Here is a 24,976-nt window from a genome sequence, read left to right as displayed (position 1 = left end):
ATGGAGCAGCCACTGCTGGAGGTGCTCACAGCCTCTTGCAATGTCAGCATCTTGGTTTGGACCAGTCTCCCCCATGGTTCAAGCCAACAGGGCAGACATGCGGAGCACTAATCTCTGGCCATCCAAGTGGTGGCCAGCACTCTCTGCAAAGCATTAAGGGGCTGTCACACTTAACCAGGACAGGTTCTTAGTACACCCATGATAACCACCTGTCTCTCTATTTCATCCTGCGGGAGGACTACATCACATTATGGAGCCTGGTGAACTAACTGTATGCCTGATAGTCTACAGAGTGCGAAGACGACGGAGGAGAGGGCGATTGAGACTCCTAGCTGCGCAGAAGCAGGAGCAACAACATCAGGAAGAAGGGGTGGTTGGGGCCCCTGCACATGTCACCCAGGAGCCACTGTGAGCCATCACAGGCTGGCACCTAGCGACACCCAGGGTCTATAGATGCCACCTTTCATTCCTGCAGATGACCGAGAACCAGTGTCGCCGAAGACTGCACATGTCTAGGGAACTGGTCGGTCACATTTGCCACTTACTGCAGGATTTGGCACCATGGGGTCATGGAGGGCATCCACTGCCAGTGGCAGTGAAAGTGACCGCGGCGCTCAATTTCTATGCCAATGGTTCCTTTCAGGGCTCCACAGGTGACCTCTGTGGGGTATCACAATCCGCCACCCACAAATGCATCAATGAGGTCATGGATGCCACCTTTGCGAGGACATAAAACTTTGGGCATTTCGCCCAGGACCAGGACAGCCAGGATGCAAGAAGCAATTGGATTCGCCCTGATCTCGGGTTTCCCATAGGTTTAGGGTGTGATCAACTGTACTCATGTGGTACTCTGATCTCCATTGCAACACATGGTGAACTATATCAACCATGAGGAGTTCCATTTGGTGAATATGCAGCTGATATACGACCACCGAAAACAAATCCTGCAGGTGTGCGCATGGTTTCCAGGGAGTGGCACAACACCTACAATCCTCAATGGGTCACTGATCCCTGGAGCCTTCCATGGTCCACAGAAGCTGCAGCGTTGGCTCCTCGGGGACAAGGGCTACCTGTAGAGGCAGTAGCTGATGACACCTGTGCAGCAGCCTCAAACTGCAGCAGAGCAACGGTATAATGAGGCTCATGCTGCAACTCACAACTTGGTGCAGACCATTGGGATGCTTAAGATGAGGTTCCAGTGCCTGGACCAGTCTGGTGGATCCCTGCAATACAATCCACAGACAGTGTCACGCATCGTTGTCGTCTGCTGCACCCTTTACAGCCTGGTGCTGCAACAGGGAGAGGAGCTGGCTAAGGAGGTGATGGAGGAGCTGCATGTCTCCTCCAATGAGGAGAACGCCGACGGAGTGAGGTTGAGGAGGTGCTCAAAGGTGACAATGACGGGGTTCAGGCCTTCACACTGGCTAGACGAGGCAGGCACATTCGGGAGGCCCTCATAGCTGCTAGATTTGTGGAGGATGATGATGACAAGCAGTGAGGTGGCACCATTGATCCTCACATTGCACCTGTGAATGTTTGACTCCAGTCTGGCTTATGGCAACGCAAATACCCTCTGTGAGAATGCTCCTGGCATGGAGATGCGGTGGAGGCCCTAAATGTCGCTCGATTGCAGGAGGATGATGATGACATGTGAGGACATTCCATAAATCTTCACATAGCCTCTGAGAATGTCTGACTCCTGTCTGGTCAAGGGCAGCTTGCTTGCACCCTGTGATTGGGGTCATATCATAGAGATGCAGCCATGAAACTTTAGAAGCATCTGATCCTTTGTCCGCCTTCAGCACCTGAGCCCTTCAGGAGCACAACATCACTGGTCACAGATGCTGAAGAGATGACAGCGCCTCCTTAAAGGTGCTGAGAGCACATCGAGAGAATGAGAGAATTCAATGGCACCTGCCCACTACATTCTGGCAGCAATGACCAGCACCGCTGAGTTGCAGGCATCAGTAATGTGTCCAGGGGGTGTGAGGCTGGACCTTCACTTCTGGTCTGAAGGCTGTACAGAGCACAGGGAAGAGGCCCTGGACTGAGACACCTGCCTCTATCATGTGCAGAAAGGTTTCACATCTGAGTGACACGAACACTGCTCATCAGAACAAGGAGCCATAGGCAGGGAGACATTCTTGGGAGTTTATTGACAATAGTGAACAGTATGTACAAGCGATTAACGCCCATGCCCAGGCTGTGCAACTAATTCTTCTTAACTTTCCTAACCCTGCCGCTACGTCTTGGTGCTCCCCAGACACCTACAGTGGAGACGGAGGCAGCCTGATGACTGTGACGCCCTGTCTGTCATGACCTTGGCTGACATCCTCTGGAGGACTGAGACTTTGAGGGCCCCGGCCTGCTTTCAGGGTCCTGCTGTGTGACAGTGGCACCCTCCTCGGTCTGTGGAGCTGGAGCTGCTGAGGTCACAAGAAGAGGGGATTCCGATGTGCCGGACACTCTCGGAGTCACCTGGATGGATGGACCCGGAGAGTGCACCTGCTGATCCTCCTCCCTATGGGTGCCCAAAGGCCCCAGGCTGACTCCTTGAGGAGCAGGGGTAGCTGGAGTGAGTTTGCCCGGCACCCAACTCGAGTGCACACTGTTGGAGGCCAACTATGGCATCAGCGATGGAGTTGAGCCCACGCAGCAGTGCAGGAGCGATGTCCTGGACCAAGGTCTCCATAGCGGCCACCATCCCACCAGTGTTGACCTCGGTGTAGGCATGCCAGTGCTATTACTTCAGAGTGAAGGCAGACAGACTCCTCCATCGTGCCTTGAAATCTGCGGAGTGCAGTGGACATCCCTTCCTGATGTTCCTGAGCTTGCCTTTGCAGCTCCAGCAACTGTGACATGACCGAGTCCAGAGCCTCGTCACCTGACTCGGACTCAGCAAATTTCTGGCCTCCAGTAATCCTCCGAGTGCCAGACACCTGGGAAGTCCCTGCCTCCACCTGCTGTGGATCAGACAGAGCAATGTGCTCACCAGAATTTGATCCTGAGGCTGTTTTAAAGCTAGGTCCCACCGAGGGGTGTATCTTTGCGTTGGTAGAGGGTGTGGGTGAGCGCTGTGACAGGACTTCAGGGAGGGTGCCTCCAGATTCCTCTTTGGAGGTTTCTTCGGGGCTTGATTGGAGGCCCTGGGTCATGGACTCTGGTGGCTGTTTGGCAGATGTGCCTGCGAAAGCAAGGAGAGATAATTAGTGCATGGCAGTGGCCTGTGAAACAGGACACATCACTCACAGGTTTAAGGTGGGGGGGGGGGGTGGGGGGAGAGAAGTTGGCGGGGGGGGGTGGTTGCAGGGACAAGCAAGCAGTGATAGGAGCAGATAATCAAAAGATGTCACAGACAAAGGAACAAAGATGTGTTAAAGGTGGTGATATTATCTAAGAGAATGTGCTAATTAAGAATGGATGGCAGGACACTCAAGGTACAGCTCTAGTGGGGGTGGGGTGGAAAGACTGACAGGGCATTACAGGTATAGATTTAAAAATAATGGAAATAGGTGGGCAAAGAAAAATCTATATAAATTATTAGAAAAAACAAAAGGGAGGGGGAAGAAACGGAAAGGGGGTGGGGATGGAGGAGGGAGTTCAAGATCTAAAGTTGTCGAATTCAATATTCAGTCCGGAAGGCTGTAAAGTGCCTAGTCGGAAGATGAGGTGCTGTTCCTCCAGTTTGCGTTGGGCTTCACTGGAACAATGCAGCAAGCCAAGGACAGACATGTGGGCAAGAGAGCAGGGTGGAGTGTTAAAATGGCAAGCGACAGGGAGGTTTGGGTCTTTCTTGCGGACAGACCGCAGGTGTTCTGCAAAGCGGTCGCCCAGGTTACGTTTGGTCTCTCCAATGTAGAGGAGACCGCATTGGGAGCAACGAATGCAGTAGACTAAGTTAGGGGAAATGCAAGTGAAATGCTGCTTCACTTGAAGGGAGTGTTTGGGCCCTTGGACGGTGAGGAGAGAGGAGGTGAAGGGGCAGGTGTTGCATCTTCTGCGTGGGCATGGGGAGGTGCCATAGGTGGGGGTTGAGGAGTAGGGGGTAATGGAGGAGTGGACCAGGGTGTCCCGGAGGGAATGATCCCTACGGAATGCCGCCAGGGGGTTGTCTGATGTATGTTGCACTGCTGGACCCTCACTTGGTAGAGCAGTGCCGACCTCACCGTCAGCACAGGACTGGTCCAGATTCTCACCGGCCAGCTGGATGGCTCTGTTTTCAAAGTCCATGAGGATCTTGATTTCGGGCATTGTGCCTCCGGTCTGTGAACTTTCCCTCTTGTTGTGCACCAGCTTGTCCTGCATGGATAGAGATGGAGAAAGTGTAAGCAGGACTCCTGCCAGGCCAGATGATAAGTATACCTGGCATACTTATGAGTATGTGAGTGGTCCCATGGACGGGATGAGGACAATGAAGGTGTGTGTGAGAGAATGAATGGTGATGTCCATTGAACCGACAGTGAGTGAAAGCCCTGTGGGTGTGTGATGAGTTTGTGACTGTGTGAGTTGAGAGTAATGAGAAGAGTGACTTACCCTGGTGGAACGGAGGAGATCATTCATCCTTGTGTGGCACTGGGTGGCTGTCCTCTTTTGCAAGGCGTTGGCACTGACCATTGCTGCCACCACCTCCCAAGCCGGGTTAGAGCTGTTGCTGCCCATCCTGCAGCCAGAGCCGGAGTAGAGGACATCCTGGTGGGCCTCCATGGCATCCAAAAGGCGCTTGAGGGATGCGTCGCTGAACCTGGGGGCTGCAGTCTTCTTCAGTTTCAGAGTCATGTTTTCCATGCAGCAGTGCTGGTCTGGAAGCACTGGGATGTCTGCTTGCGGCTGGACTTTAAATATGGAGCCCGACGTGATGCAGCGGCAGGGCAATAGCAGGCAGGTGAATGAGAGCCATTCCCCCATGGAAACGGCATGTTTCCCGCCTGCTACTGCACTCCGCCCATTGTTCCTGCCTGCCATTTCTACCAGGCAACCGTGACATCACCATCTTGTGTAAGAAGTTGGTAATGGTCTCTGCAAAGAAGGCAAATAGTTACTATTGTGAGGGAATCTTTATATTTAATTTGTATTTTTTGAGGCAGGCCTAACTAAAACAGAAATTGAACTGAAAATGGAAATAGGTAAGGAAACAGAACAGATATACATAGAATGGAAATTGACCCCCCCAGTTTCTAAGGAGGCAAAAACAAATTGAGGTTTGGAAACCAAAACTTACGGCCAACTGTCTCTGGTTGAAAGATATATCGGATACAGATCAGTCAAAGCTGAGCAGTAGCAGTTGATGAGTCCAGGGGTGCAGAACAGGCAGGTTAAAGGTGGCAGATGTGTAGATCCAGAAGCTGACACAAGTTGCTGCAGCTGTTTACGCTACTGCAAGATAACATTGATAGTTCTGTGCCTACAGACTGAGTTGAGCAGATTATGCAGATCTATGCCATTTATGGTGAAGACTATGCCCATGGAGATTGGGTTGATTATGCACTGCTGTCAGAGACTAACTCCAAGAAGAAGGGAAGCTGAAATTCCTTGTAAGTTTGAAGGACTTTGTGACTGAGTGTGATCACTAAAATCTGGGTGGATTGCTGAACCAAATCATAAGATCTGTCTCAGTTGTAACTGTCATTTAACGTGCAACTTATAATTTATATTCATTCACAATTTTCCTATTAATTCATGTCTAACTTATGCTAATTCTAGGTATTAGAGTACAGGATAGATAGCATTTAGTGTTTGCTTTGTTGACTCTCGTATAGCAAAAGTTATTTGGTTTTAAACTGTGGAATCTGGTGGCTTCATTCTTTCACTAACACTTCAGTGACATTTGATAAACCTGCAAGTTGCTTCTGAAATGAGAAAAAACAATTACTGCTAAGAGCGATAGAGGGGCTTTTTCTCCTGTATAATAATGTGTAAGGAGGCTGAGGTTTAATTTAAGTTTAGCTGCTGAAAGATGGTCTTATGAAATTTAATGCCTAATACAGAATGGAATTTATTTCAAAAAGTATCAGATTAGGGCAAGTGTATAATGTACCATCAAAATATTGCTTGTTTGTTTATATATTGATTGACATAAAACACTAAAAAATCCAAAATAACAGCCTTACTGTTTAGCTCAATAAATTTTCTATACAAAAGTATCTCACTTAAATACGTGGATAAATAAATGTATTCTTCAGAGGATAATCTATTTTTAAAAAATAAAGTTAGAAATAATGGAGAAACCATTACGTTTCATTTTATGCAATAAGGAAACAAAGAAATCTTCTTCAAAATGTGTGTGAGCAGCAAGCAGAGCAAGGACAGAATCTTAACCAGCTTTGAAATTTTTGCAATCTGATTCAAAAGTGAACCCTGTCCCTGCTGGTGTTGGCTAGTCACACAGTATCATGATTTTCCAGGAGGCAACAATTGAAAGGCAGTCTCCACATTTGCCATCCAATTAAGAATGTCAGGCAGGTTCACGAGGAGGGATGCCCAATCAGTGAGCCCAAAGCTTGGGATGACTAACATTCACACCGAGAGGTGAGCATTGCTGAGGTGGTTAGGGAGCCATGAAGGATTGTGGCCATGGCTGAGGCCTTCTCATCCAAGTGGTTCCGTCATGAGGGGATTGAGAGGAAGCATCAATGATCTTGTGGCCTGTACTGGGAGGCTGCCCCTAGGTGCTGTGGTCTCAGCGGGAGGCCTGTCCAATGTTAGGAAGAGCCTGGCAGCATCAGCAACTTGCCCAAGTTGGTCCCTTAATTGGCCAACTGGCTACCCCCCACTAATGGGCGAAGACTTGCTACGTCATTTACCCCACAGCCAGCAAGATCATTCAGAGGCAGGAATGCAGTGAGGAGCTGATATGACACAAATTTTGCTCCTGGTCCCACCTTTAACTCTACCTCTGTGGAATTGATAAGGTTCCACCACAAGAGAGCCAGGCTGCTGGATACACAAAGTACAATTGCAGTGATACTGCACAGGTCACATAATCAAACTGAAACTGGGTTAAGATCTGCTCCTATTTTGTATTCTCAATATGTGATCTGTGACAAAATGGAATAAATGGAAATCACAGGCTTCCATCTGAGTTTTGGAAATGTTCTCTCTATGATCACTGGGAGTGCTGAATTGTGGATTTACCCCTGATTAATTATTCAAAATATGAAAATGCTATTATATAAAAGGGTAATAGTGTGTGTTGCATTCTTCTATTTAGCACAAACAGACCAATCATACAACAAGGATTAGTAGAACATTAATGTGGGTTCTTCATTTGAAGGTAAGACTACACACATACAATAGTTACTAAGAGGCTATGGAGAACGCATCTGATCTATAGAACTGCTGCTCTGTCCTGTCTACATGTACATGGAATTATACATCACATCCTGTCCCATGGTGGATGGTAAATAGCAGTTTAAGCTTCCTTAAAGGTACAGCACAACAGTGTGACTTGAAGTTCTTCTTTATAAATTGGTACAGGACAGAAATTTCCTGTGCTGCTTATATGGCACAGCAAATAATCAGGTTATAGATAGCCATTTGGAGGTTGAAGGGAAGTTTTCTGACAGTGTTTTCTGCCTGTTTACTGGTGTTTTTATTTGCATTTTTGGCCATTTTCCACTTTGGACATAGAAATGTTCTACTGAAAAATGGGAGTGATGGTGGCTACCCTTTACTGGTTGCAAGAGGAAGAGGAACAAGGTCAGCAACAGCAACAGGTGGGGGTAGCTTCAGAGAGCAAACCATGACCCTAGAAGAAGTCAAGCAAAAAGGATGGCTGCTCATAGGCAACCTGACCTTGCTCGTAGGCCCAGATTCAGATACTTAAAGGTCATTGAGGAGTAGCATAGAAGATTGCCATTGCCACAAGATGCTTCTGCAAAAATTTACAGTATGCTACAGTTGGAGCTGCAGCTAATAACACACACGTTGCTGTTTTGCCTGTGACTGTTAAGGTCACTACACTCCTGAATTTCTATGCACTGGGATGAATTCAGGCTGCAGCAGGAGATATGTACAAGCTCTAGTACATGCCTGCATCGAACAAGTTACAAACACCCTCTTTTGCAGGGCTAATGATATCATTGCATTCGTTGTAAACTTAAAGGGCCAGGTGATAAGGTCTGGGGCTTGCAGTCAGTGCAACATTCTGACAAGTGCAGGGTACCATCAACTGCATACTTGGCGATCAGAGCCCTTGCCAATGAGCTTGGTACTTGAAAAACTCGCAAACACTTCCATTCCCTTAATATCCAACTTTTCTGAGACCACCAGTAGCCATGAATGCAGTTATGTTGCTGATTTCCAGGCATCTCCCAGGAGGATGTCCTGTGACACTTCAACATTCCTGGACTCATTTAAAAGGAACAACCTGGGGTTGGCCAAAAGGAGACAAGGGATACCGTCTACAGACTTAGCAAATAACCCCAGTCAGAAGCTTCCAGACTCTTAGGGAGATCAGATATAACTCAGTTGTGGCTTAACCAGAGCATTCTTAAAGCAATCCATAGGGAAGATGAAACAATGGGAGTAAAATTATAAGGTCCAAAAATGGGTGCAGGGATCGCAATGCACAATTGGCCCATTCATTGCAATGCAGGCAACATGTAAACTTTGTGCTGCTCATTAATTATAATGAGAGTGGCATGTTGCTGATGGTGCCCCCTGCTGAGGTACACAGTCAAAGCTTGTGGGAGGCTAGCATCACTTAAATCTAGCCTGCGTTAATTAAAGCCAACTTCCACCTCTTAAAGAGGAGGTGAACCTGGCTGCAACATATGCTGAAAGAATGCCTGACCTGCAGTAAGAGTAAATATAGCTAAACTGGAGCAGAGGGCATGCTCCAAGGGTCTCTGATGCAGCACTGGAAGCCTAGGTGTAGGAGGTGGTCAAGAGGAAAGAGGTCATGTATCTACAAGGAGCCAGGAGGCCCTCCAGACAGACACTGCAAAGATGCTGGTTGCAGATAGCCATCACAATCAATGCAGCAGTATAGACCCAAAAGCTTGGATGATGCCACAATAAGTTCAATGACCTCACATAAGTGATCAATGTCAGTGAGTGCACCCTCAACTGCCATAGCCTTACAAATCAATCACTAGCCCCAGACACTTTTTCATTCAACATACCTCCTTCACTCACCTGTGAAGGATTTGACTGAGCCTGAGAGGGTTAAAATTTTAACTCAAATAAAATACAGCTAAAAAGTCCTTTGAGAAACACACATAATAATTTCATACACACATACACAGATGCGAAGGCCTTGAGAACGTGCTTTTCCAGACAGGGAACCATGCTTAAGCTGATAACATTGCATCTACTTTTTTTAAGAAACATGTTGCTTTGATTTCTCAAGAATTGCTTAGAACAAAGGGGCTAACAACAAAACAAACAATCTTCATGTTATTCAAATACAATAGATTTAGCGAAAAAGTCAGTCAGATTTTGCAGGAACATCATTGAATTGAGACCTGAAGAAAAGTTTCCTCATAGCTAAGACAAAGATAACAAAAACTATATGTTTTACTTTTGATTGTAAGTATAAAATTAGTTTGTTATTTGTTTGAATATCCTATCTTATCCTCTAAGTGGATTTGAAGTTTACATTTACTATATTTAGATGAATTAGTTTGTCTGGCATTTACACTCTGTAATATTCAAAACATTACTATAATGTAATCCAAGATTTAAGCTTATAATGATGTATTATGTAGTAACCATTATAAAAGGTTGTAGACTCGGTCTGTAAACCTCATAGACACTAACTCTTCTAGAATTCTTAATTATACGATTTTAAGTTCTGAGAGAGGTTACTCTTGAATAGGAGAGATAATTCCGCTATAATGTACCATGTATGTTTTATTCTGAGATATCTTTGTTTAGTCTAAATACTCCTGGAAGAAAGGATATTTTATCTTTGGACCATATCAATAGCTAGCATAGCTATTTAAGCTCTTATGATGATTTAAAATTTCTTTCAGTTGAGGATTTAAGCTAGCAATAGTTTGACTGAATAAATATACCTTGCCAGGGGCTAAAAATAGCAGAACACTAACACGCCTACCAATATTCTCTACCAACAATGACTCATACTACAGATTCATAGCTTCATCTCACTGTCACGCACTTGGCACTGCTGCATGCCTCACATCTACATCTCTCAGTTTATGTATTTTTCAGGCCTTGGGAAGTCAGTCAGCTCAAGGGATGCAAGGATAGTTTCCACTCTCCCATCAGCAGCTGCAGGTTCCTTACCTACAGCTATAGCCCAGTTCTGAGTGCTCCTAGCCCATTGTGAAGCCAAACATGTCAATCAGGCTGACATCAGGGTGAGAATCCTGGCAAAAGGAAATGCACAATGTGTAGTTAAAACTCCACAGTACACATGGAAATCCAGACTTCTGAGTTTCTCAACCAAAACTCTGCTCCCATGTTTGGCCCCTGTCAATGTCTAGGTCAATGTTCATAAATGTTTCCCCAACTACTATAGATACCTTCATCACTTTTCTTAAAGACACAGCCTTAGCCATAAAGCTTGATAATGCTACGACTGCTGCATCAGGTGCCAGCTTCTTGTACTATTGGATGTAGAGGCTCATCATCACCCAATGAATATTTGTGTTCCCTTAGAACTGTTGGTATTGAGACCTGGATATAAACCTGTCTAAGGCTTTTTAGGGGCCTGCAACTGGAGCACCCTAAAAATAAGTACCCATTATTAACAAGTGAGGAAAGGCTTAATATAAAAGGAACGTTACTTGTTGGCTTTGCCACACAGTCTATCTTTTTTCAAAGCACTGGACATTGAAAGGATGATTTCAATCAGGCACCAGTCTCTTTCTACCACAGCGCACCGAGAGACTGGGAACTGTTTAGAGCCCCTCGGGCTGTACAGATCAAAATGAAAGGCTGTAAATGATTGTAATATTGTTTGTACTGATGCACCTGGTGATACATTTTGTAAAAGTTTAACCTGGATTGTACCCTTGTAATGTTGTTCTTGAAATGGTTTGGAATGTGATTGAAGATATTTTATGAATAAAGTATATTTTTACAAAAAAAAAAACCAGTCTCTTTCTCTTCTCCTCAAAAATGGCCCTGTGCATCACTCATTAATGAGCTGACCTTCCACTATAAAATGAGATCAACTCATTCGGATACAAACATGTTGAGCACCTCATTATCACATCCTTAGAGACAACCTTGAGGCAGACACTCAGGCATTTTTGCTGCCTAAAGTTGTGCTCTCATACATTGAATCATGGAATGATACAGCACAAAAGGAGGCCATTCAGTCCATCATGAGCCCACCAGCTCATTGCAAGAGCAATCCAATCAGTCTCACTTCTTTCCTTTGACCCCATCACCCTGCATTTTGTTCCCCTTAAAGTTCACTTTTGAAAGTTATCACTGAATCTAGTTACACCATCGTTTTAGGCAGCACATTTCAGATCATAACAACTTGCTGCATAAAATTTCCTTTCCTCATGTCACCTTTGTTTTTTTTTGCCAATTACCTTAAATCTGTGTCCTCTGGTTACAGACTCTTCTGCCTGGAACCAGTTTCACCTTATTTACTCCAACAAAACCCTCATGGTTTTGAATATCTCCATTAAATTTTCCCTTAACCCTCTGTGCTCTAAGGGGAACAATCCCATCATCTTTAGTCTCTTCACATGACTGAAGTCCTACGTCCCTGGTATCATTCTAGTAAATCTTCCCTGCACCCTCCTGGGGACTTGACCTCCTTCCTAATGTGGGGTGTCTAGAACTGGCTGCAATATCCCACCGGTGACCTAATCAGTGCTTTATAAAAGTTTAACATAATGTTCTTGCTTTTGTGCTCTATGACTATATTTATAAAGCCAAGGAACCCAAAATATCTTTTAAACAGCCTTTTCCATTTTCAAAGGTTGTGTGCATAAACTTTGAGCACTTCATTTAAAATTTTGTTTATACTGCCTCTGCTCATTCTTCCTACCAAAACTTCACACTTCTCTATGTCAAATTTCACCTGCATGTGTCTGCCCATGTTACAAATCAACCTGAAATCTATTACTATCCTCCTCATGGTTTGTTACATTTACAAGTTTCATATCATCCGCAATCTTTGAAATTACGTCTGCTACCAAGTCCAGGTCATTAATATGTATCAAAAAGTCAGTGGCCCCAATAGCAACTCCTAGGGGATATTACTGTAGACTTCCCCACAATCGGAAAAACAACTGTTCGTCATTACTCTCTGCTTCCCTTCCCTTTGCCAATTTATTATTCGTGCAGCCATTGCCCCTTTAATCTCATGGGCTGTAGTGGACGTGCTGAAGTAGTGCTCAGCAGGATGGGCACGCCTCAAATAGTCATGAATGAGGGAGCTGCCACTCAAATTTATGTGGCATCTGGTCTATCAAGCATCCTCCCTAAGGGAACAATCATTGTGCCCTGGAGAGAACAGGGTCAGGCAGTCAAAACAGCACCAGATATAGCTGACTTAGATGCAGGTCCATCACATGTACGCCATTAGGAGATCAAATGTCACAGTGGGCTGCTATGACAGCCATGCAGTCAGACAGCTCACATACTCCTCCTGCCAATACAGAAACACTTTGGAAAAGTAATAAGTTCACAAAGAAATCACTAAGGTATGACACTGTAGCGAAACACACTGACAAAATTTAAGAGCACACAATTGCTTGAAAAGAAGTCTCACTTTTGAATTATTTGTACATGGTGCCGATAATTTATACAGCCTTGAGTAGAATAATGTAAAGTACAAACTATGGCTTGCTAGTTGTGGAAGTGTGAGGAAGATGTTGCAGAGAGTAATTCGCGGATGATTTTAGAATGTGTCTTATATCTCCTGGTACATCGCTGGCCTGGAGTTGCACTGCTACTTCTGCAATTGCATTATTTTTGTAATCATCAAGCCCTGCATTGGCATGCCTGTTTTTCTTACTGTTTTTCTTGCCATAAGACCTCCTTGCAGAGTTAAGTTAGTCAGCATGTGGCAGATGGCAATGATACTCAAGACCATGGGAGCTGGACTGTAATGCATCTTCTAATCTGTCCAGAGACTTCAAGTGCAGTTTCAAATTCCCAACAGTATGCTCTATAATCAACCTGGTTGTACCATAAACCTTATTGTATCAGGACTCAGCTATTGTCTATAGTTAGTGCAAAAGTATCATTTGCAGTAGCTGTAGAGATTAATCTTTATCTCTAAGGAGTCATCCTTCCTGCAGTCACCTTCAAACAAGTATTGAAGGGAGTATTCTTGGAAGCAGGTTTTCACTTATATGATTTGGTGCTGGTAGTCACAGACCAGCTACATATTGATCGAGTAAAACACTTTTAGTTCATATAAACCATTACATTATGCATTGGACTCAAATGACAACAGAGATGCAATGAAAGACCCCATTGAAAAACTACAATGCCTTTAGAATTGTGCAGAATTCTGCCGCTGCTGTTGCTCATCAGTGGGGAATGTGAAGAAGTGTTGGCTCAGCTAAGAAATGCATCTACCACCTCCCTGATGTATCTGTGTACAACAAAAGGACATAGACACTTTGGTGGATTGGGCAGACAAGTGGCAGATGAAGTTCAATGCAGAGAGGTGTGAGGTGATTCATTTTGGCAGGAAAGATATGGTGAGACAGCATAAAATAAAGGAACAGCCTCAAAAGGAGTTGCAGGAACAGAAGGACCTCTGTGTATTCATACATAGGTCATTGATGGTGGCAGGGCATATTGAGAGAGCAGTTAATAAAGCATATAATATCTTAGGCTTTATTAATAGGGACATTGAGTACAAGAGTGAGGAGATCATGTTGAACTTGTATAAGACACTAGTTAGGCCTCATCCGGAGTACTGTGCCCAGTTCTGGGCGTCATACTTGAGGAAGGATGTGAAGGCATAGGAGAGAGTACAGAGGGGATTCACAAGAATGATTCCTAGGATGAAGAATTGTAGCTATGAGGATAGATTGGAGAGGTTGGGACTGTTTTCCTTGGAGAAAAGAAAGCTGAGAGGAGACTTAATAGAGTTATTCAAGATCCTGAGGAGTATGGACAGGGTAAATAGTGAGAAACTGTTCCCACTCAAGAGAACATCAAGAATTAGAGGGCACAGATTCTAAATAATTGACAAAAGGAGTAAATGCGATGTGAGGAAAATTTTTTTCACCCAGAGGATGTTTGGAGTGTGGAACAAACTTCCTGAAAGGGTGGTGGAGGTAGGTTCAGTCCAGGTATTCAAAAGAGAATTGGATTGTTACCTGAAAAGAAAGAACGTGCAAGGTTGCGGGTATAGGACAGGGGAGTGGGCCTAGGTGGAATGCTCCTTCAGAGAGCCAGTGCAGGCACAATGAGCTGAATGGCCTCCTTCTGCAATGTAAATATACTGTAATGCTGTGATACTCTTTAGTTAAACACATTAAAGCTTGCTGATGGTTATTCAAATTGACCAAACACTCAGGGGTTAAGAAACAATCCCTCTTATGGACAATAAGGGAAGGGAACAGAAGTTTTGGTTCTTCCTAAGCCCTGCCTGAAACCATATTAAGTGGGCATGCTGCTCCCTGTACTTGAATTTCCACTCTGTGCTCCCAGTATTAAACCCTGTGCCAGGCACACTGAAGCAAAGAAGACAACCCCATATGGTGTCAAATTCTTGTCTGGACACAGAGGTGCATTTGGGTGTGTGAATGGCCAAGCATAGGGCAGAATTTTTCACTGAGCAGGCGGGCGTGCACCCAACCCAGTCGAGCATGAAATAGCGCGTGATGACATGGGGCGAGCGTCACGATATCATCACGCACTCGTGTAATATTTTGGTCAGCAAGCACACGCAGGAGTTGGAGCCCTGCCTGCCATCAATTACGAGGCCAGTTAAGGCCATTAAAAAGACAATTAAAGTGGATTTTACGTCGCCCGTGCATTTTCGCACTCATCACGTGGGCAAAACGGGCAGGCAGGCAGCCGACAATTTGCTGAACCTCATCCAAGGGCAGGATAAAAAATGTCAGCAGCATTGCCAGTGTGAGTAGTGAGGAGCTTTCGACTTAAGTTTGCTGCTGGTTGCTTATTGGTACTTGACAGCTTCATCTCTGTTCAGGGCTTCATTGTTAGCATTTCCAGGCTTCATTTCAGGACTTACTGGTGTCTCCAAGGTCCCCGGAAGATTCAGACCATGTGGACCCTTCCAGGTATCAGACAGCCTTAGGTTACCCTGGTAATGGGGATTGTGGTCTCCGCTGGTGGCACCTCCTCTGAGGAGGAAGAGAGGGGCAGAAGGGAGAGGAGGCCAGGTGTCCCAGTGCAGCTTCCAGGGGAGAGACCTGTGGGAGGAGAGGCGCAGGCACAAGGGGTCCAGGGCCAGCAGGAAGTTCAAAGCGGAGGGGGCCATGGAAGATACCACGATCCTGCTGCCAGGGTTTACAGGTGGCGATGCAGCTACCTCAATATGTCTGCAAAGCCAAAGAAGGCTCCATCTCTCAAGGGAGGCTGAGAGCTCCATTTGTCAGATGATTGGGCCTGTGCCAGTGGCTCTGAAGATCACAGTGGCCCTCAACTTCTATGCCCCCAGCTCTTTCCAGGGGTCAGTGGGGGGTCTTTGTGGAGTCTCCCAAATCAGCTGTCCACAGTTGCGTGAAGCTGGTGACAGAAGCTCTGTTCAGGTGGGTAATGACATTTATTCTTTACCGTATGGATGAGGCCAGCCAGGCTGTGTGAGCCAGAGGCTTTGCAGCAATTTCTGGGTTCCTCCACTTCCAGGGTGCCATCGACTGCACACATTTGGCCATCAAGGTGCCAGCGGGTCAACCGGGTGCCTTCGTCAACGGGAAGGGCTTCCACTCCATGAACGTGCATATAGTGTGTGATCACAGGATGCTGATTCTGCAAGTCTGTACAAGGTACCCTGGCAGCTCCCATGACGCTTACATTCTGAGACACTCCCAGGTGCCGAGGCTCTTCAGTGCTCCAGCTCGGCTGGATGGACAAGGGCTATCCATTGAAAAGGTGGCTTATGATGCCTCTCCACCATCCAAGAACAGAGGCTGAGCAGCGTTATAATAGGAGTCATGCCTCCGCCAGGGCCATGGTAGAGAGGACTATAGGTCTTCTCAAGATGTGCTTCCGATGCCTGGACCATTCAGGGGGTGCACTGCAATACCCGCCAGAGCGGGTGTCACTGATAGTGGTTTGCCATGCTGCGCTCTCCACAATCTGGCATTGGCAAAGGGGGACCCACTGGAGGTAGAGGGTTTTGATGCAGCTGCATAGGCCACAGTTGAGGAATCCAGTAGTGGGTCAGAAGAGGAGCACGGTTAGTAGAATAGTGGGGGCAGACCTCAGTAACCTCCAGGGAGGCAGGGACAAGAGGGATGCCTTGATCCAACGCTCCTTCAGCTAAACTATCAAAGATCTGCTTCCACCTCATGCCAGGGCTGCCGCCTCCATCCCAGATGTCTGAAATGACTCCTTCATTTGCACCCAAAGTTCACTTAATGCCTGTGCAATAAAATATCCAGCCACTCACATTTAGCATTACATACTAGTGTACCCTGCACCAGAAAGAAAAAAAGGTGAAGCATACTCAGGCCATCAGAACCAAAGCAGATTTAATGTTATTGCCATAATGACATTACCATTACTGGTATTGATGTCCACGCCAGCAGACATATAAACCAAACATAAATGATCAGAAAATTGCCCGTGAACTGTCCCTCTTGTGCTCACGGTGCCTTTAACTTATGTTTCTGAGTACTACATCTTGGTGTCCCCCTCACTGAGACTGGCACTGAAGGAAGCCTCTGACCCTGCTGTCCTGTTGGCCTGGATGACCAAGGAGATAGTGCGCTCAGCCATGAGAGTCGATGCAGTGCTCATGCTCCACGTAGAATCCTCCACAACAGAGACCATGGCATGCAGACCCTCATGGATCTCTGCCAGATCCTCCAGCGCATCCCACTGGACATCAAGTATCTGCTGTCTAATGGACGGCTGCAGAGGCTCACCACCTGCCTTCGACTGAGCATCATCCTGGTCCCCAGCAATCCTCCCACTATTGGCGCCCTGGGCACTCTATGCCTTCGCCTTTACCTCAAGTGGGTGTGAAGTGCCCTCACCAATGTGCACCGATATTCTTGCCGCTGACCTAATGCCCACTGAGGTGCTGATATCTGTGCTAGTGCCTGGTTCAGAGAGCGGATGTGATGCAGGTGTACATGAAACCTGGTGGTCCTCCGGAGGGGGTGGCCCTTCAAGGTCCTGAAAGCAAGTGCATGCTGGCGAATCTAATGGAAAACAAGGACATGTCATTAGTTTAAGTCATTAGACTGTCACTGTGCATGCCAGGCACCCTGGGGAGGCAATGGAGATCTGCATCATGGTGCCATCGTCTTTCAATGATCAATGGAGACTCCAGGTTTGAGGCTTATAAAAATTAAGAGATTACAGTAGAATGGTTGCACAATCCAAAACTCTCAACCCTGTGCACTGCACTCTTACCTTCATCTGGCACCCCCACCCCTCCATGCCCGGTTGCACATGGAGTGCGCCGGCTCTCCAGCTCAACGGCATCCTGCTCGAGCCTGGTCAGCAGCAGCAGGTTGGATTGGCCTTCGCCTGGATGTGACCTCTCTGATTGGTTATGGCTCATCTTCTCCTGAAGGCACAGAGCAGCATGATTAGCCCACTCTCTACCTGCAGCGCCATTGCAGCCTGGCCAACCCCAGCTAAGGAACACCTCGCAGGGCATATCCCAGTCGTGGTCCTCAAGCCACAAGGCACTCAAACCAAGCAGCCAGGGCTCATCCCCTTGGCCAGCTCCGGTGTCGTTGACAGTTGGCACTCAGACTCTAGCACCCCTGAGCTCCACGAGGGGACAGCCAGACCTTAACCCTTCAGCACACTGACCCTTGCCAAAACGGTATTCATCCTTCCTGAGCACAGCAGGTCATAGAACCTCTTCTGGCACTGCACCCATGTGCGCTGCACAACGTCATGGCTGCTAACCAGCGTTGCAACCTCTTCCCATGCCCTCTTTGTGAGGTGCAATAGCCTCCTCTTCCCATCTATGAGGACAAGGGTATCCCTCCTGGCAGCCACCTCCTCTTGGAGGATCGCGAGGCACTCATCAGAAAAGTGGGGGGATAGGAGAGTGCCCACCCGACCTACCCTCTCACCTGGCGTCTCCTGCCGCACTCGACTCCGTCACTTTAGTTTGCTAATGCAGAATAGACATTTTTCCATGGCAGCCTCCCTGAAGCAGCTTATGCCATTTTTACACCAGCCTCCAAGCTGCCATTGGACACGGCGGCAACCAAGTCCCCACACCTCCCTAGGCACTTCCGACCAGTGGGGAGCCGCATTTCACGCTGGGTGTGAAATCACGGTCAGGGGTCAATCGCGGACAGCAGCCCAATTCCCGGCCAATCTCTGGCCTGCCAACTGCATAATTCTGCCCATAGTGTTTTTTGGAGGAAATCCGAAACCTGGCTGTGTTGTTTGTATTCCCAACCCCGTGCCATTTTCCTCTGCCTTTTTGCAGGTCAGGAATGCCTAGTATGCAAATGTACACCTGCCCTCACCACCCTCCGCTCCACCACCTCCACTGAGGTCATGTTTTCCATTTTAAACGGGGCACATAAATCAGATTTCCTGCCACATACCATTTTTGTCTGGTGATAGGAGGTTTTGGAAGCCCATTAAAAGCACACCAGGCTTGAAAACTCATGAAGAAAATGGAAAGCCTGCTGAGAAGTCTAGAACATTCTGAAAAGTAGATACAAAGTGTTTTCACACTGTCAAATGTCACTATTCGAAGATGTATTGTAATATAGATGTGTTTTTAATGCAGTGATTCATCATAGGGATCTGTCCTGCAAAGGTAAATTGACCCTTACATTGACCAGCCTTGTGTATTTGTTCACATGTATTACAATGTTTTTCCAATGGAGAAAGCACCATAATGCAGTGAAAAATGTTGCAAAATGTCCTGTCAGTCTTTGCTGTCATCTTTGCTGCTGTGATTAAAATGGGTCCATCTGAATTCTACACTTAAAAAAATCTAACTGCCTGCTCCATTACATTGATTGATAGACATCCTGCTTTGAAATTGAAATGAGCACCTGCTGCTCTTTCCTTCCTTGAGGGCAGTCTATTTTTTGGACAGCTGCGGCCATTCTGAGTGCTTGGCTGAGTTCCAAGTGCTAATGGGTTTCAGTGCAGTAGACATTCCATTCATCTGAGAATGAAATACCCTCTAGAGAAATTGTAATACCAGATTGTCCCTTTGATATGATTTCTGAATTGTTGACACGAGGATTACAAGCATTAACAGGTTTTTTTCCACATGGCAGAATGTATTTTTTTCTCAGATCAATGATATGATTTTAATTAGATGGTGAGAGTTTTTGTCCCCCAAAGAATATAAAATATTTTCCATTGATATGTCATGGCATCTGGGCACTGTACATAGTGCGTACTGGGTGAGTGGCAATGGTGGATACATGGAGGCATAGAGGTGGCATCGGCAATCTGACAGGGCAGGGGCTGGTATAGGGCTGGCTGGTGGGTTGAGGGAGGTGAAGGGTGAGATTTAGGGGGCCATTAAACACTGTTAGGTTCTGGGATACAGTATTAGAGAACAGAGGAAGACCTTCTATTTGGCCTTACACTGCGCCCACACTCCTCATGCACTCTAGCATGGCTTGCAAACTGCACTGCGAACCACCAACCTGGTGTTAAAAGACAAAAATGGCATGTGAACTCACAAATGGGTTGGATGTGCAGTTTGCAAGCCATGATAGTTCACAGGTCAGGTTTTCCCAAGCTCAGAGGGAGATTTAACCCCAAGCTTGGACTTGACACTAGTAATACTCTGCATTGGCAACAGAGCCACAGAAAATTACCCCTTCAAGGATAGAAGGGCTAATTCTACAATCATCCTTGGCTGTTTTGGTACATTAAAAGCACTGCCTAAATATAAGTTGTTATTTTTGCTGAACATACCCTCCCAATGGCAACATAAATGGCAGGGAACACTTGTTGAAGAATTAAATGGCTCCCATGTTATCCTATTCTGAACCTCCATTACATGTGGTGTAACCACATTACATGTGGTTTCCCCACTGGGATCGCAAAATCCCAAAAAATATCCTTTAACAACTATCTTCTTCATGTCCCCCTTAATTTTCATAACATCAATACAATAAAGCGTTGAAGCCATCACACCACCAGTTATGTACACTGAAGACATGGCAGTTCTGGAAACTGTTCTCTCCTCATTCTAAAGCTAAATATTAAAAAAAATCCAAAGATATAGAAAGTTCAGAGCACGTCTCAGTAAGGAGGTTTTTTTTAAATGCTGTAAGGCACCAGAAATGGTGACTTCAAGCTTTACATAAATTTAGGCCAATTCAGAATAGGCATACACTCAGGAAGTTCTCTTTCTCTGGTCTTTACTTGCAGTGGATGGAGGCAGAGTTATGTCAATGAGCTAAGTAGGGTTTTGGCGGATATAACTTGGATGCATGCAAACAATCAAGTTAATTCACGCATAGCAATGTTTTGGCTTAAAGCCACCATAAAATCAGTTATATCAAGATCTGGGGGAAAATGGCATGATTCCATTCTCATCCTGTAAGTTGCACCAAAACCTTCCATGACAATTGGAATTGACTGCTGTGATGAGCCTGCTTTGCATTCAATTTGGGCTCTGTACTCACAATTTGGAATAGCCAGTAAACTGGCAATTGAAATACAGGCTTTGTGCATTCAGAAGGAGCACAATAGCTCATTGCAGTGACTGATACCAACATAGTTGAATTCTGATAAAAGCACATGTAGTGCATCAAGACATATGCTGTATCATATTTATACTTGTAACAGAATTTCAATAAATAAATAAAACATAAATATGATAAATTTGCAAATCTTTGTAGTCACAGATTCCAGAATATAATCCACTAAGGAATACCTAAAATGCACATCATTTTTATAGAAATAAGTTACTGTCTGATTGAAATGTAGCAAATGATTCACTGAATTCAATATCAAGCACAAGATAATAGGAACCTTTTTGTCTTCAATCTTTTTATTTTATTTAAGAATTGACTCTGGAATTCTATATAATGGAAACAAACAGATTGTGGCCTAGCATAATACAATTCCCAGTATAATGAATATTTCATTACATGGTGCCAGTTTACTTAGATCCTTCATAGGGATGAAGCTAATGGCTTTAAAAGATTTGCAATTCTGAGCACACAAAAAAGTGGCTGTGGAGTAGCTGAGGACTGCAATAGTCAGTAGTCAGCAGAAGGTCAGGAGTGCCAATTAATTTTTAATTTTTCCCTGCAAAAGATTTTCCTCTCAGATAAACCTACATCATTACTACTTCTTTTAAGAATAAATGAATACTGATGTACTCAGATGGGTCTTAGCACCTGGATGTTTATTTTAATGCAAGCTCCATAGAAAATATTTAGATATGGAAACAAGGATGAAGAGGAGTAAATAATAAGATTGTACTTTACACTAGTGATTTGGATCCCTCAACAGAAAAACTCAGCCATTTATAGTTAGAAACATAGACTGATACAGCACAGAAAGGAGGCCATTCAACCCATCATGTTTGTGCCAGCTCTTTGGTCGAGCAATCCAATTAGTCTCACCTTCCCCACCCCCCCACTCCACGGATATTTCCCCGTATCTCAAAATCTTTTCTCTTCCAACAGTTATCCAATTCCCTGTGAAAGTTATTACTGAAGCTGCTTCCACCGTCCTTTTAGGCACTGCATTCCAGATCACAACAATTTGTTGTGTAATAATAAAATAAAATCTTCATGACAACGCTGATTCCTTTCCCAATCACCTTAACTCTGTGTCCTCTGGCTATCAACCCTTCTGCCACTAGAAACAGTTTCTCCTTCTCCACTCTATGGGCTGAATTTTGCGTTTGTCGGGCGGGCGGGCCTGATTGAATCGACGGCGGGTGGGGAGCCGATCCCCGCCACTGAAATGGGCCGCGCCGCCATTTTGCGCGGGCGGGCCAATTAAGGCCCGCCCAGCACGTTTCAGACTCCCGTGTTCATCGGGAATATTAAATCTGCGGCGGGCGTGTTCAGACCACTGGTTCCAATGGGGAACCGGCGGTCTGTATAAAGAACGGCCAGGCAGCCTCCTTTAGGCTATTCACCATGGCCAGTCACCGGGCAGCACAAGAGGTGAGGGCAGAGGAGGAGGAGGGGGACAGGCTGCAGAGTAGGCCAGCAGGGGGGCCACTGTGCCCCTCGGTTCTCCGATGCCTGCCTTGCTGTCCTCCTCGAAGAGGTGTCCAACCATCGGAAGGTCTTGTTTCTGGAGGATGGGAGGAGGAGGGCCCCCCACGGCACCAGGCAGGCATGGCAGGAGGTGGCGGAGGCTGTTAGCTCTTAAGATGCTGTGCGGCGCACAAGAACACAGTGCCGCAAGCACTTCAATGATATGTTGCACTCTGGAAGGTTGAGTACCATGTCAGCCTTGGCCATTTTACCCAGCAGGTAGTCTTAGCCTTTGAGGCCCGCCCCCCGTCCGTCCGCCCCACGTCTTCCTGTCGTTACTCCATTGGGCATTTGGTGCACGCTGGGTGGGCAAACATATAGTGACCATGCTTACATCAGCCTTAGTGGTTGAGGAGAAGATGGGTTCTCCCCGCAGCAAATGTTGGTGTTTGTCGCATTTGAGTAGTCTGGGGGAAACCTGCAGGGGAGGCCATTAGACACATATTCAGAACTCCAACATGTCTTATTGATAGTGATGAGATGGTGGAAGGGGAGCCTTGAGGAGTCGTGGCCAAGAGCCATCTGCTGGCCTCGGCGCCACACCTAGTTGCGCCTCCTTGCCATGGGCGCTAAGACCCGTGTGTTATTCAAAGTGATGGACACTGAATGTGTCCAAGGTGTCCGTTGGGGGAGGGGGTTGGGACCAGCCGTACTATCTTCTGGGGACTGATCACCAGTAGTGTGGACAGGAGCCGCTGGAGGCCTCAGCTGGGCCGCTGTGGTTGGGGTGCGGCGTGCGCGTGAAGAGTACATGAGCGAGCTGCCCCAATAAATCCTCTTCTCTGTTCTGCAGGCAAAAACTGAGAGCAATATCCAGGAGCATCAGTGGACTGGTGGTGGGCACGCCGTGCTGCAGCACCTCACCACGTATGAGGAGCAGGCCATGGAGCTGGGGAGGAGGCAGGCGGCCAGGTCGGCAGGTGTCGGTGAGGCTGGGGTGCAGCGGCCAGGTATTTGAGGCCCACAGTCCCATCCACTCTGTCTCCCCACCATCCAAAGCACTGATAGTTGCTGCAATCGTTAATGCAACAACACTGCTCATTCACAGACTGATACAGTCAGACGTGTGGGTCATACACAAAGGTCCCTCGTCCCCATGAGGATGTGTGTCTCCAGCACCTTCCAAAGTCGCCTTATCCCATTTGTGACCACTATCCCCATGGCCTAACATGCCATGGCATCGCTGCTGCACATCCAAAGACTTATTGCATCTTAGGAGGGTTTGTACCTCCACCACCCTTTCAGCCAGTGCTCTGTCCAAAAGGTCCTCAGTACCTCACCTGTTAACCTCATGGCACCCAACTTAAATAAATACCACCACGTTAGTCAGCCCTGCGCCAAGGGGAAATGTTGCCTTCTGTCTACCCGTTCTATGCCCCTCATAACGGTCTGAAGGTCAATAATGTGACCTGTCAATCTCCTGTGCTCCACGGCAAATTTCGCAAGTGTATGCAATGTTTCCTCATCACTCCAACTCTCCAGGCCAGCATGCATCCAGGTCAGGAACCTCTGCACTCTCCCCACTCCAATGCCATCCCTCCCATGAAGTGCAGATCACAAATGAACGCAGAAGTGTAGATGTGGCCTCAACAGCATTTTCTGCACTTGCAACATGACCTCCATTTTCCTACATTCTATTCTTCGGCTAATAAAGGCAAGTCTGGCTTTTACCTTGTTAAACGCCTTATGTTCCTGTTCTGCTACCTTAACGGGTCTGCCCAGCAAGGTCCCTGTAATTGCCATGACTTTCCATGGTCCTACCATTACTCGTGTATTCCTGTACCTTGCTTGTCTTGCCCAAGTGTTTAACCGCACACTTATCCGCATAACATTCCATGTGGCATTCCTTAGGCCATCTGACCAGCCTGTCTGTATGCACATGTAATGTTTGGGCCTCCTCTTGACTATTTATCCCCCCACCAATGTTCGTCTCCTTAGGTTTTTGAAGAGTAAGCGACTTATGAGGCTGGGGGGGAAAGGGATGAAAGGTGTTACTGACTGAACACTAACTGATGCCCTGTCCTTGTTGTTAATTTCAGCATCACCACCGCATGGCCACAGCCAACAAGTCCAGAGCCCCCCCTCCACACCTGAGGGGCATCACTGGCAACTTGCGTCACATCCTTTCAGCGAGCCAGGCACCAGCGCAGCGACAAACACTTTGATGGGGATTATGACATCATCTAGCGTCCTGGGGCACTGTGGAGAGGGCACTTCACAATTTCTGGAGGAGATGGCACGGACAGAGGGTGCCGATGGCGCCAGCAGCCGGAGAACTGCAGGGGACCAGGCACATGCTGAGTCCGGCACTGATGATGTGCCTTTGGAGATGTCAGCCATGCAGCAGCTGCAGGACAATATTCTAATTGGGTTACGCTCTGACCTGCAAGCCCTCACAGCGGTAATGGCCACAGGTGGTCATTCCCAATGTGAGAGATTTTCTGGGCACCAAGTGTCACCACTCGGTGCCCATGCATCTGCAGTGAGCAGGGAGGTCCAATGTGACCTCACGTTGGCGCAGCAGCTGCCTATCGTCGCTGCGAGCTCCTCTCAGGCACTCCAGATGAGGGCAGAAGCTCCTCTGCCCCTCTGCCAGTGACCATTGCATCCGTTGAGGCTGCGACAACTGGGGAGGTGCCAGTTCTGGAACTGGCCAC

The sequence above is a fragment of the Cetorhinus maximus genome, chromosome 14 (assembly GCF_964194155.1).
Source record: "Cetorhinus maximus chromosome 14, sCetMax3.hap1.1, whole genome shotgun sequence".
Classification (NCBI taxonomy): domain Eukaryota; kingdom Metazoa; phylum Chordata; class Chondrichthyes; order Lamniformes; family Cetorhinidae; genus Cetorhinus; species Cetorhinus maximus.
The sequence above is the reverse complement of the archived record's forward strand: the minus strand, read 5'-3'. Positions refer to the sequence as shown.